This window comes from Bison bison, unplaced genomic scaffold, assembly GCF_000754665.1.
Source record: "Bison bison bison isolate TAMUID 2011002044 unplaced genomic scaffold, Bison_UMD1.0 scf7180017864072, whole genome shotgun sequence".
NCBI classification, from domain to species: Eukaryota; Metazoa; Chordata; class Mammalia; order Artiodactyla; family Bovidae; genus Bison; species Bison bison.
This window is the reverse complement of record NW_011494644.1, coordinates 10532449-10546517: the sequence shown is the minus strand read 5'-3', so window position 1 is coordinate 10546517 and position 14069 is coordinate 10532449. Positions and strand designations below refer to the sequence as shown.

The following is a 14069-nucleotide window of genomic DNA, read 5'->3' as shown; positions in this document are numbered from 1 at the left end:
CCCCTCCACCCCGCCTCCCGCCCCAGGGATGGTTCAGGACTGGGAGGGACCTGGACGCAGACACAACCCTTGAATCTGTTGTTTGCCTCTCCTACATTGTAGCTCATCACGACAGTAGCTAACAATTCTGTGCTAAGTGATTGACATGTGTTATTTAATTAGTACACCAGCCTTGTGTTCTGAAGTGGGGAGACTGAGGCACAGAGCAACTAAATATCCAGTTCCGGGTCACTCTTTAAGTGACAGTGGCAAGGTTTGAACCTAGTTTGATTTCAGAGCTCCTAGTAGAACACACTTGACAGAGCTGGAGTGGATCTTGTTTTAGCCGGCTCAGTCGTGTCCGACTTTTTGCGACTCCATGGACTGCAGCCGGTCAGGTTCCTCTATCCATGAGATGCTCCAGGCAAGAATACTGGAGTGGGTTGCCATCTTGGTATAAGCTTATATACAGGGCAGCTGAGAGGGTTTGTGGTTTGCAAAGGTCACTTACCTAGATCATTGCAAAGTCAGGAACTGTACTCTGTTGACACTCACCCTGCCTGCCTGTCTACTACATGCTCTGACCTTTGCCCTGGAGTGCCTGGAGATCGCTTCATCTTTCCAGATCTGGTTCAGAAGCCACCTCTTCTGAGGATAACATTCCGTATTTTCCAGGCCCAAAGGCACTCTCAGTACTTCCTGAGATTTGTGCACATCTGTTTTTTAGCATTTGTCTTGTTGGAGTGATTATTTCTGAGCCGTAGTAGTCCATTGTGGTGGACTCAGTTCCCTCAAAGGTGAAATTGTCAGAATTTTTATCTTCTCTGGCTCTTGGTACATAGTAGGCCCACGGAAGATGCTTGAGACGTCAAGTCTGTGTTTGAGCACCTCCAGTTATAGGTTGCCCATTTTATCTCTGTCACGTTAGGGGTTTAGTAGAGAAAAGGAGGCCATGACATTGTCTGTGATAATAGCTCTTCAGGCCAGCGTGGTGTTCTGAACGTTGGAGTGTCCTGTAGGTGATGTGTTAGGTCTGGGGCAGAGAGAGGAGACCTAAGCTGTAGCCCTTGTCTTCATGATGCTTATAACCAGTCAGATAAAATGCACCATTAATGCCAGGCAGCACTGTGTAGTGTTGCCTGTACCATGCGTAGGTAGGATGGATAGTGGCAGATCAGTTAAGCTTTTTGAGTCCCAATGTCCTCAGCTGTAGAATGTGGAGACAGGAATTCTCTAATGAACAAAAGTATGAGGTGTAACACTGAATGAATGATGATAGTAGTATTCAGTGGGCCTTCATTGATTCTTTCAATGAATTAAAAAAAAATGGTGGTAAAATATAGGTAACATGAAATGCACCATTTTAACCATTTTTTTTTCCCCTTTATCTTACATGCACGGGCTTAGTTGCTCTGTAGCATGCGGGGTCTTCCCGGACCAGGGGTGGAACCCGTGTCTCCTGCATTGGCAGGTGGATTCTTTACCACTGAGCCACCAGGGAAGCCCCATTTTAACCATCCTTAAGGGTACAGTTCAGTCACATTAAGTACACTCATATTGTGTCCATCCCCAGAATTATTTTCATCTTGTAAAACTGAAACTATACCCATTAAACAGAAACTCCCAGTCCCTTCTTCTCTGTCCCCTAGTGACCACGCTTCTACTTGTCTCTCTGAATTTAACTACTGTATAAGCCTGCATATAAGTGGAGTTGTACGGTTTTTGTTTTTCTGTGACAGGCTCATTTCACTTAGCATAATGTCTGCAAGGTTCATCTGTGTTGTAGCATCTGTCAGGATGTCCTTCCTTTTTATGACTGAATAATATTCCATTGTGTGTGCCGCCCACATTTTGTTATCCGTTCATCTGTTGATGGACGCTTGGGTGTCTTCCACCTTTTGGCTACTGTGAAAAATGCTGATATGAACACGGGTGTACACATCTTTTAATGAATGTAAGTGGCCATCGTATGCGAGGCTCTAGCAAATGTCAGATAAACAAGACAGACAGGTACCTTCTCTCAGGTAGCTGACAACATTGCCTTAGAACATTTGGGCAGAATTTTACTGTGTATCGACTTAGCTGGCCGAGCACCCTTGTATTCAGGTTTCATTTTAATTGGCAGTCAGGAGAGCGTTATGAAAATAACCACCTTTGAGCAATTAATTGTAAAGTAGTTGACTTCATGATCACCATTTACCATTTTTTTCTGAGATAACTTTTCAGTCAAGTTTTTTGTAACCTTCCCCTCACTTATTTTAGCACACAGGGGGTGACCACAGCGGATGTGAGGCCAATAGGACTGTCAAATCGTGTCCTCTTTGCAGCACTGACCCCAGGGGTTTGTCTCCTTAGGTGTCCCAGGTTCAGGGGTGTGGCTGGGGCAGGCCTTGCCCCCGACTGCAAGGAAGCTGTTGCCTGGTTTGTGTCTCATTTGAGGGGAGGGATCACAGTTCTTTATTTGTTCCAGAAACTCTTTTTCCATTTCGTAGTGACTTGACATTTTTGCTTTGAAAAGCCTTGAAAGCGTTGGCAAATAAGTTGGGGCCTTTGTAATACCTTCTTTCTAAATTTCAGTTCCCTAATAAGATGAAAATGATGTAATATGATAGAACTACCATTGGTTAAGTATCTACACTGAGCTACCTGTGTTTCATTTATTTGTTTCTTTTCAGTCATTCAGTATCAGTTATGCACACCAGCCCTGCTAGGTTGGTTACCATATTGCCATTACTACTAGAGGAGGAGGTGAGTATACCTGGTGTAGGATTCCTGTTTAACAAGAGGTGGAGCTGGCATTTGGTCCCAGGCTGCCCTTCTCCAAAGTCTCTGCTCCTTGAGGTACAGATGCTGCCTCACATGGAAGATGGTTGGGAATGTCATCCAACTATATTTTATTTGGTTCTGAGATGGTGATGTGGGCAAGGGACCATAGGAATTTCCTTTAAAGTCTCCCTCTAGGAAGATGAGTTTTGACCTGCAAATTTAGAATTAGTGAAAGATTTGTAGGTTCAGCAAGGAATACCTAGAACAGTGAGATTGTAACTACCTTTGATGAAATCATTTTGGGTTGAATTCTCATGAGTTCTCAAGTGATGTAACATCTCAGAGGTTCCCACCACTTCTCTGAAAAGTTCTTACTTAATGTCAGATTTGCTTATTATGGAAATTTTGTGCAAAATTGAACCCTTGCTTAAATTAGTGGGTTGTTTTTTTTTTTTTAGTTGCCTGGAAGATTGCTTTGGTTACTAAGCCTTCTCATTTTTGAATGTCGTCTTCTGTGAACAGTCCCTGTAATGGAGGGAAAATCAGACCTTAAATTTGGCTCCTCACTTGGTGTGCCTTCCGTTAGTTCGGCAACTGTATTGCGTTGTGCACTGCAGGACTGGAGGCATGAAGAAGCTGTGGTGGTGGAGGGAGACCACAGGGCAAGGTTCAGCGGTACTCAGGTTCTCTGTGGCAGTCTTGGCACAGAGGTTTTCTGGGAGACAGGTTAACTATCCAGGAAAGACTTGAACAGCTCTTGAAAAAATGAGGCGATGTATGGTTCAAATGATAAAATGACCTGCTAAACAGAACCCCAAAACATTATTAACGTGGTGTCGAGAAGTTATTCTGTACAACAGTCCCGAGCTTTGTAGTGCCTCAGTTTATTCATCTGTTTATTGACTTCCTGCATCAAACGTAAAATCCTAGGATCTGTGGATACATTATCATCATGAAAGAGTCTCTATGAAAGAAAGTGAAAGTCGCTCAATCATGTCCAACTCTTTGTGACCCCATGGACTGCAGCCTGCCAGGCTTCTCTGGAGGTCCATGGAATTCTCCAGGCCAGAATACTGGAGTGGGTAGCCATTCCCTTCTCCAGGGGATCTTCCCAACCCAGGGATTGAACCCAGGTCCCCCACATTGTAGGTGGATTCTTTCCCAGCTGAGCCAGTAGGGAAGCCTAGAATACTAGAGTAGCCGTTCCCTTCCCCAGTGATCTTCTGACCCAGGGATCAAACTCAGGTCTCCTGCACTGCAGGCAGATACTTAACTATCTGAGCCTTTCAAACAATGCCAGGAGGCAGAGACTATTTTTATTTCCCATTTTATAGATGAGAACATTCAAGGCCCAGAATGGTTAGGCAGCTTCTCAAGCTCACACTACAACCAATTGATAGAATTGGCATTCAGAGCCTGGCAGTCTGGTTCAAGAGTCAGTGCTCTCAACTGCTACACTTTTACCCCAGGAAGGGTTATATTGCCCCTGACCCCTGGGAGTCAGTTTAGTGAGGAAATGGGACATATATTCTGGTAATTACGAGAGGCTGTGTGATAAGGTTTAGCATAGTAGAAGAATAGGGCTTTCCTGGTGGCTAAGATGGTAGAGAATCTGCCTGTAACGCAGGAGACCCAGGTTCGATCGCTGGGTAGGTAAGATGCCCTGGAGAAGGGAATGGCAACCCGCTCCAATATTCTTGCCTACAGTCCATGGGGTTGCAAAGAGTTGGACATGACTGATTGACTAACACATAGTAGAAGAATTCATTGGTAGCACACCTGAGGGAGGTTAGTGGGGCAGAGTGGCCAGGGAAGAGTTCCCAGGAGAAATATTTGAGTCGTGAAGGATTCAGAAGAGTTGGACAAGGGAAAAAAGAGCCCTCTAGTTGAAAATTTGCAGATAGTTACAAAGATTAGATATAGATCAATAAAAATAATAGAAAATAAGGGTGGAAGTGAAGGAAGGAATTGACATTTGTCGAGTGCTCAGGACTTTGTAGGGCTCAGTAGTTGTGGTGCATGGGCTTAGTAGGGGCTCTGTGTGCCGGTATGGACACAGTACACAAACATGCTGCCCATATGGACGCGGTACACAAACATGCTATTTTTTCTCATCGTGAATACCTTTACTGCTACCTTCCTGGCCAGCTGCTGCTCCATTTCCTCATTCCTCTGCGGCAGAACTCCAGGAAAGAGTGGTCTCTAATTCCACACCTTCCTTCCATTCTCTCTTAAGCTCGCTTGTCAAGGTCCCGCCCCACAGTTGTTGAACATAGAGGTTAGTCCTCATCTTACTCAGTCTGTCAGTAGCATTGGACACGTTGAATACTCTCTTCTCTGTTAAGTCTGTCTTCACCTGGCCTCCAGGACGCTAAAATGTGCTTTTGGTTCCCCCCATCTTACTGGATATTTCTTCCTCATCCCACGATCTTTGAACAGGTGGAGTGCTCTAAGCCTCGGGTCCAGTGAGCTCCCAGGCTGGACCTGTTTCCCCAGCTGCCTTTCTCACATACACAGCTGCATACTTGACATGCAAGCTCGTTTGTCAGGCATGGCAAATGTAACCTGTCTAAAACTCCACTCCCGATCTTTGCCTTAATTCCTTTCCACCCACAGGGCTTCTCTGTCTCAGTTGGGGGTAGCTCCATCCGTTTAATTGCTTGTGCCAAAAACTTGGAGTCATCCTTGACCTTTATTTCTCTTCTGTCCCACATCTGGTCTGTATCAGGAAGGCTGATTGTTTTCTACCTTTGAATTGTAGCCAGGATTTTCACTTCTTGTTCCCTCTACTGCTGTCTCTCTAGTTTAGGCCTTGAGCATCTCTTGCCTGCATTATTGCAGTTGTCTCCTAACTGTTCTCTTAGCTTCTGACCTTGTGCCTTTATAGACTATATTAACACAGTAGCCTCAGTGGTCCTTTGAAAAATCGAAGGCACCTGATATCTTTGTTCTGTTTCCTTGGCTTCTCAGCTCACTTAGAGGGAAGGCCATGGTGCGCCTCCGTGGCCTGCTGTGCCCTCCATGTTCTGGCTGTGATTACTTTCTGAACCCCTCTCCTGCTCTTCCCTGCTTGGCTCATTCTGTTCAGCTGCCCTGGCCTCCTTGCTGTCCTTGAGAAGCTCCAGATGTGTGCCTGCCCCCATCTCTTGTCTCTCCTTGGGCTGTTCTTTCCCCTAGACAGCTACAGGAGCAGTGTGAACTTCTTCAAGTCTTCTCAGGAGTAATCTTCCCAGTGAGGCCAGTCCTTACTGAAAACTGTGATCCCATCTCAGAACTCTCATCCCACTTCTTTTTGTAGCATACACACTTTTAAACATTTTACAAACTTAATGTTATTTATGAGGTCTGTTTTTGTTACCTCTTTCTGCCAAAATACTAACTTCCTATAGCTTTGCTCTGTTCACTGATGTATCCCAGGAGTATAGAACAATTCCTCCTGTAGTGGTGGTGGTGGTTTATTCGCTAAGTCGTGTCCGACTCTGTGACCCTATGGACTGTAGCCTGCCAGGCTCTTCTGTCCATGGGATTCTCCAGGCAAGAATACTGAAGAAGGGTGCCATTTCCTTCTCCAGGGGCTCTTCCTGACCCAGGAATCAAATCTGGGTCTCCTGCATTGCAGGCAGATTCTTTACCGACTGAGCTATGAGGGAAATCCTAGACAGTTATGTTGTAGTTAGGAATGCGGTGGCAGTCTTGTGTGTTCAAGGTTTTTAGAGAAGGAGAGTGAATAGAACTTGCAGAGAGGGGGCACTTGAGAAGAGAAGGGTGTAACTGAACATGTAGTGTTATGATAGCGTCTCTAATAGACTAGTTTGGCAGTGGTGGTGATTTTTGTGAAGAAGCAGTTAGAAAGCTTATAAAAGCAGTTAAAAGCTGGGTAATGGAGGGGCTCCAGCCCTATCCTAGGGAGTTTGGCTTTGTTTTTTGGTTAATTTTTTTCTTGAAGGAACATTGATTCATCTGCTGTGTGTAGGTTAGATTGGTGTAGGAAACCAGATAGAACATCTGTGTGGATATGACAAACGCTTGTCTTTGGATTTGGAGTTAGGAGTGGAGAGGAAGACTTGACCAAGAGAGTCATCACTTATAACAGATGGACTCCAGATGCAAGGGACGAAGAAAAGGGAGGCGCTCAAGCTGATTTTGGAAGCCTCTAAACTGGCGATTGGGAATGGTGGGAAATTTTAATTGATTGGTGATTGGATTTGGTAGGGATGAAAGAGATGACAGGTGAACTGATAGGAAGATGACAGGAGATAGGCCATGTGCTGATAAAATAAGGGATTTGGCTCTGTCTGTAGGTACAGAGTCACTGCTGTGTCGAGGTGAAGGTAATTGTCTTTGGACAGGACAAGGATTGTGACAGTTGTAGGTGGTTGGGTTGTCAGCGGAAGTGTCCTGTGCAAGGGAGGTGTAACTGCACAGGCTGGGGTGAAGAGGGACGGAATTCTTGAATGTGTAGCTGTTACTTATTGCTGCTTTTTCCTCCTCCCTTTTTGTCTCCACCGGTGGTTTGTTCTGCAGCCTGTTGCAGACTGATTTGTCGTCACTACTTTTCAAGACCACCAGCCACCACTGTGTGCTGAATCCAGTATACAGTCATCCCTTGGCATCCATGGGGGTTGGTTCCCGGAGCCCCTGAGTATACCTAAATCCACAGATTCTCAGTTGGTGTAGTCCAGTGAATACATAAATAGCCTCTTTTCAGTCCTTATGCCCTCTTTTGGCTGTTGGCAACCACTGGTCCCTTCCGGCCTCCCACCCGCCCTTCCCCACCCCCTGCCTGGAAACACTTTTTCTCGGTTCCATTGGCTTCCATGATATAACTCTTGTTTCAGTCTCCCTTGATCTTCTTTCTTATGACTCCAGCTATGAGCTGTGAACCAGTGAGAACTCAGTCACATTCTCTTGCCTTGGATATCCATTGGAGTGCCCTGTAGACATCAAATTAAATGTGTCTTAACGAAACCCATCGTCTTCCATTTAGGTTAGCACCTCCTCCCCTATACCCTAACTCTCTTAGTGATCTTGTTCACCGGACACTCCAGTGATAAAGCTGAGTCATCTTTAAATTTCTCTTTGCCTTCAGTCCCCCACTTATGGACCTGTTGATTCTGTAGCTAACTTATGTCTGACCTCAGCCTTACCCTCCATTCCCTCTGCCTTGGTGAGGCTACTGTCATCTCTTGCTTTTGTAGTTGGTGTCTTCACAGCTTCCAGATTCTTCCTCCACCAATCCATCTTCTTTCCATGTTCCTGCCAGAGCTACCTCACGGACCTCAGACGTGGTCATGTCACTTGACCCCAAAGTGTTCTGAGCGGAGGGTCCGCAGTGTTGTCAAAGACCAAGTTTTTATCACGACAGAGTAGTGGAAAGCACATGGGCCCTGGATTTTCACAATTTCTCTTACTCTTAGTCCTCTCAGTAAGGATGAAGATGATATATTAAATGCTTATAGTGGTTTGTTCGGAATATCTTTTAAAGACTTCTCAAATTATGTCTTGTTCTATAGCCTCTGCAAGCCAGTTGTCATTCCCAGAACACCGAGTACACTTTGATACGTCTCTGCCTTTGTTCAGTGCTATTCCCTCTGCTTGATCATCCTTTTCTTCTGTTTGAGACCTTACCTACCATGACCATGACCCCCTTGAGGCTTTCCAGCTGCTAGTTTAACACTTATCATCTTTGATTATAGTTTTTTTTTTACTTATGTTATTTTGATTTGTTTTTATTATATAAGAATTACAAGACTATTCTTGTAGTAAGTGTCAGATAATTCAGAAGTTTGAAGAGCAAAATGGGAACTTCCTCCATCCTTTCCCTGGCTTTTTCTCCATTCCTTTCCCTCTAAGCCTGGGGGTGGGGAGGATTGATTCCTTCTCTTTATGGTCCCATAGCAGAATGAGTCTCACTCTTTACATTTCCAGTGCCCAGTAAGCATTCAGCAGATATTTAGGTAATTGAAGAAGTCAGGTGTGATGGGCCTTGCCTGGCGGTCCAGTGATTAGGACTCTGCTTTTGCTGCTGCTGCTGCAGGCTCGGGTTCAACCCCTGGCTGGGGAGCTGAGATCCCACAAGCTGTGTGATGGAGCCACTCCACCCACAAAACAAAAGAAAAAAAAGAGGTGTAAAAACAGCAAATCCCAGAAGGTCAGTGTAGGCCCTTGAGGTTAGTAGTTGATAGTAGCAGCATTCAAAGAGCGTAGTAAGATTGAAATAGAGTATGAGTATAATTTTTACAAAAGCCATGCAGCCAGCAAGCTCAGGTAATTTTTCGAGCAGGTAGAGGTGAGGAGCAGGTGAGCAAAAGGAGTTGTCAGAACAAATGCTGTGTAGGTGGTACACTTCCTGGGAGGCCCCTGAAACTGATTGCTCCTGGGAGAACTGCTGGGGGATGAGTGGGAGTGGGGGTGGCGTGAGGTGAGGGCTGTGGATAGTGGCTGAGGAAACCCACAAGGCAGAGAGAAATGAAGGCGGTGAGAGAGGCTGATGGGAAGGGAAGGAAGCTGGGGGTTAGCGGGAGAAAAAGGTCTGTGTGTTTCACAATTACACTCCGTGCTAGCTTTGTTTAGGGCCCTCGTGTACTCGGACAGATTGGAAAGGTAACCAGTGAAATGGGAGAAAACATTTGCAAATCATACATTTCATAAGAGCTTATGGGATTTTCCAGGCAATAGTACTGGAGTGGATTGCCATTTCCTTCTCCAGGGGATCTTCCCGACCCAGGGATCGAACCTGGGTCTTCTGCATTGTAAACAGATGCTTTGCCATCTGAGCCACCAGGGAAGTACATATAGTGATAATAACCTTAAAACTTGTATAATTTACCTCTTATAATAGAAAGGGCAGTATGGTAAAAGTTTGCTGATAACAAATGAGAGAAAAGCTATTTCTGCTTCTTCTCTGATGTGACAGAATAGAGAACATGTGACTCCTGAGGGTAATGTGGTAGCTGGAGCACGTTACAGAGCAACATAGAGGAAGGTGCTCTGACTTCTGTACGTGTTTCATTTCAGTTAGGCGTAGCATACGCAGTGGTTCACTTACATCAGAGCAGTCTGCTGCTCTTTTGTATGAAGGTTATCATGAAAAAAGATCTTTGGTCTCAGACTCCCTGGAAAGGTAAAGGTATTTTATGAGTTAAATGCAGTTGAGGTAGAGGGGAATCATTGGTTTTTCTTTCTCTCTGCCTTGTGAGGATGTGTAGGCAAGAATACTGGTGTGGGTTGCCATGCCCTCCTCCAGGGGATCTTCCCGATTCAGGGATCAAACCTGTGTTTCTTATGTCTCTTGCATTGGCAGGTGGCTTCTTTACCAGTAGCTTCACCACCTGGGAAGCCCTCATTGGTTTTTAAATTGGCTAATAATCAGACTTGGGATAAGTTTTTTTTTTTTTTAGAGTAACAACTGGGTAATTTTTATAAAAATTATGTATGCTCATTCAAAATCAGGCAGTATCAAAAGGTACAAAGAACATGGCAAAAAGAGAAATCCTTTAGATCCTCGTACCCTGAACTATGATTAATAGTCCATATATGTTTCTATTTGTCTATAAGATAAGGAAAATAGATGCCTAAAATAAGTACTTTCATTAAAAAAGTGATCATGCTGATTTTTGGGGTCATGCTTGTTTTAAAATAAAAATCATTTTTACTATCATTTGCATTTAAAAAAGTACATTTTTTGCAATATGTATATACTCTCAGGAAGTTGCAAAATGAGTACAAGGCTTTCCATTGTACCCTTCACCCAGATCCCCCCAATGGTGACATTTTACATAGCTGTGTGCAATATCAAAACCAGGAAATTGACATTGGTACATGTCAGTTATTGACTAGACTACAGACTTATTTCCCTTTTCACCATTTGTAACCTGCATTTACGTGTATGTGTGTGGTTCTGTGCAATTTATTCCATGTATTGATTCATGTAACTACAGCAGTCAAGGTACAGAGCTGTTCCATCACCACTGAAGGTCTGACTCATTCCTAATACTTTTTTCCCCCTAATACCCTTTGTAGCATTCCTCCTGTCTCCTGGCAACCAGTATACTATCTGTTCTCCATCTCTGTAGTTTTGTCATTTTGAGAGTTGTGCGAATGTAATCTGCAGGCTGTAACCTTTTGGTATTGATTTTTTTTTTTCCCCCTCTGAGCACAGTCCTCTTGAGGTCTCTCCATTTCATTTCAGTTTAATAGCAGAAAAAGAAACAAATGAAACTGAAAAATGATTTGTTAATTTCAAACATATCTTTGCTTCAATAATTATTAGCTCTTGATAAATTTCAGTAGGTTAAGGAAAAAAGGTTAAGGAAGTGGAAAACATTTCTATGTAATGGAAACCATTACAGAGATGGCATTATTTTTAATATATCCATGTTTCAGTTCTAGGCAGCATCAGTGAACTTCATAATAGGAAAAGAAGATGTGTAGTCTTTCCACTTTTCCCTCTTTACGCTTGTTATTTTACTTTGTCAGTGTCTTTAGAGCATTTATAGTCTGTTCTATAACCATAATGCCCTCAGTGTTTAGTTTTAGTTTCATATTTTAAAGAATCCAAATGTCCCCCTACTAGTTCTTTTAACTATGGTCTTTCCATGTCTGAAATTTTTGATTCATTTCCCTGTAAGCTGGAGTTTATTGTCACTCTTAAGAAATAGTGCCTTATTTGGTGATTTAAGAATGTCTCTGCCTTTATATGTGAAGGACATCTTGGCTGGGTATAAAATTCTTGAACTGCACTCTTTCCCACAGATCTTGTAGACATTGTTCCACCATCTGGGATTGAGTGTTTTCTTGAACCTTTTAATCTATTTAACATTGATGAGCTGATATATAGTGTGTATATACATATATAATATAATTTTTTTCCCAAAAGAGTTTATGGTTGCTCTGTTCCCTGAATTACTCATTTTGAAAGTGTCTGTTGTCTTTATCCATAAATGACAGCTTGGCTGGGTATAATATTCATGGGTCATACTTTTTTTTTTTTTTAGAATTCTTTGGATATTTCTCCATTGTTTCCTACCATTGAAGGTTCAGTTCAGTCCACTTCAGTTGCTCAGTCGTGTCTGACTCTGCGACCCCATGGATTGCAGCACGCCAGGCCTCCCTGTCCATCACCAACTCCCGGAGTTTACTCAAACTCATGGCTATTGAGTTGGTGATGCCATCCAACCATCTCATCCTCTGTTGTCCCCTTCTCTTCCTGCCTTCAATCTTTCCCAGCATCAGGGTCTTTTCAAATGAGGCAGCTCTTTGCATCAGGTGGCCAAAGTATTGGAGTTTCAGCTTTAACAGCAGTCCTTCCAATGAATATTCAGGACTGAATTCCCTTTAGGATGGACTGGTTTGATCTCCTTACAGTCCAAGGGACTCTCAAGAGTCTTCTTCAACACTACAGTTCAAAACCATCAGTTTTTCAGTGCTCAGCTTTCTTTATAGTCCAACTCTCACATGCATACATGGAAAAACCATAGCCTTGACTAGACGGATCTTTGTTGGTAAAGTAATGTCTCTGCTTTTTAATGTGCTGTCTAGGTTGGTCATAACTTTCCTTCCAAGGAGTAAGCGTCTTTTTATTTCATGGCTGCAGTCACCATCTGCAGTGATTTTAGAGCCCAAAAGAATAAAGTCAGCCACTGTTTCCACTGTTTGCCCATCTATTTGCCATAAAGTGATGGGGCCAGATGCCATGATCTTAGTTTTCTGAATGTTGAGCTTTAAGCCAACTTTTTCACTCTCCTCTTTCACTTTCATCAAGAGGCTCTTTAGTTCTTTACTTTGTGCCATAAGGGTGGTGTCATCTGTATATCTGAGGTTATTGATATTGCTCCTGGCAGTCTTGATTCTAGCTTGTCCTTCATCCAGCCCAGTGTTTCTCATGATGTACTCTGCATATAAGTTCAATAAGCAGGGTGACAGTATACCGCCTTGATGTACTCCTTTTCCTATTTGGACCCAGTCTGTTGTTCCATGTCCGGTTCTAACTGTTGCTTCCTGACCTGCATACAGGTTTCTCAAGAGGCAGGTCAGGTGGTCTGGTATTCCCATATCTTTCAGAATTTCTCACAGTTTATTGTGATCCACACAGTCAAAGGCTTTGGCATTTGCCACTGAAGGTTGTTGTGTGGGAAAGCCTTGTTATCCCAATTCATGTAATGTCCCTCTCCCTTTACCTCAGTGAGAGAGAACTTGCCTTTTTTGCATGGTTGCTGGAAGAAATCTGTATTACTGAAGTTCAGTAACTCAGGTTATCTCTAGTGTGGATCATTGTTCCTGATTTTTCCTGGGAACATGGTATGCCTACCTTCATGTTTATACCTAGTTTCCTAATGTTGGATACTTTAGATTTCTAGTGTGTTTTGCATCAGAACTACAGTAAACACATTAAATGTATCTTTATCCATTTTTTGAGATTGTTGGATAAGTTTGTAGAAGTGAAATTGTGGGGCAAACAGTGCATTTAAAAATTCTGGTATTTAGTGCTTTTTCTACAAAATGATTAAATCAGTTTATATTATCACTAGTGGGATTCTGGCTGACACCAGTAAAACTTTTTAATGTGAAAGATGAAAATGACACTTTAGGAATTTGGTTATGAGTGAAGTGGAACATCTTTGGATGTTTTATTTCCATGTGTTTTTTTTCCTGTGTCAGCTGACCATTCCTGACCTCTATACATTTTTCTGATGGGTCAGCCAACAATCACTTGAAAAATATAATTTGGCTGACTAGTTTCAGAATGTTGATAAAATTAGGTTTGGAATAGCCTGCACATTTGGTTGATTAATCTCATGCCACTAATTTTAGTTAGATTAAGAACACTATAATTTCTTGTATTCTGATATTGTAGACTTGAATAAAATGATTGTCTTGGGATAGGACTGTATAATCTGGTAGTTTTGGTAATTTTCTGAACCATCATACATTTACCTTTTGTCTGATGATCTGTGTAGTTAATTGTGTATTCCTCCCCACTTGGTTTCAGGTTTATTTGTTATAACATAATGTAAGAACAGGTTTAATTGCAGGAAAGTGGGTCCATTGCCAGAAAGTTGCAGAATTCATCCTGGTGAATGATTTTTCTGATAATCGTTTGTTGCTGATCCTGTTAGTTTGGTGTATTAATTTAGAATGTTAAAGGATATATGAAGTAACTTCATGGGAGAGTTTATCAGTCACGTTAGGGTTTCTCTGATTTTCTACTGAAATTCCTCTAATGGCAGAGAGCCTACACTTGCTTAAGAGAAGCCCCTGTCCTGGGGCTTTAGGTCAAAGCAGCTCTCTTCAAACCTGAAATGTCTTGCAAATCTTGAACTGTA

General features: G+C 42.9%; 1 protein-coding gene across 2 annotated transcripts in view; it reads left to right on the top strand.

Moving 5' to 3' along the window:
- Positions 1-14069, top strand: part of XPO6 (exportin 6) — a 107038-nt gene that overhangs the window by 382 nt on the left and 92587 nt on the right. The window lies entirely within an intron of this gene.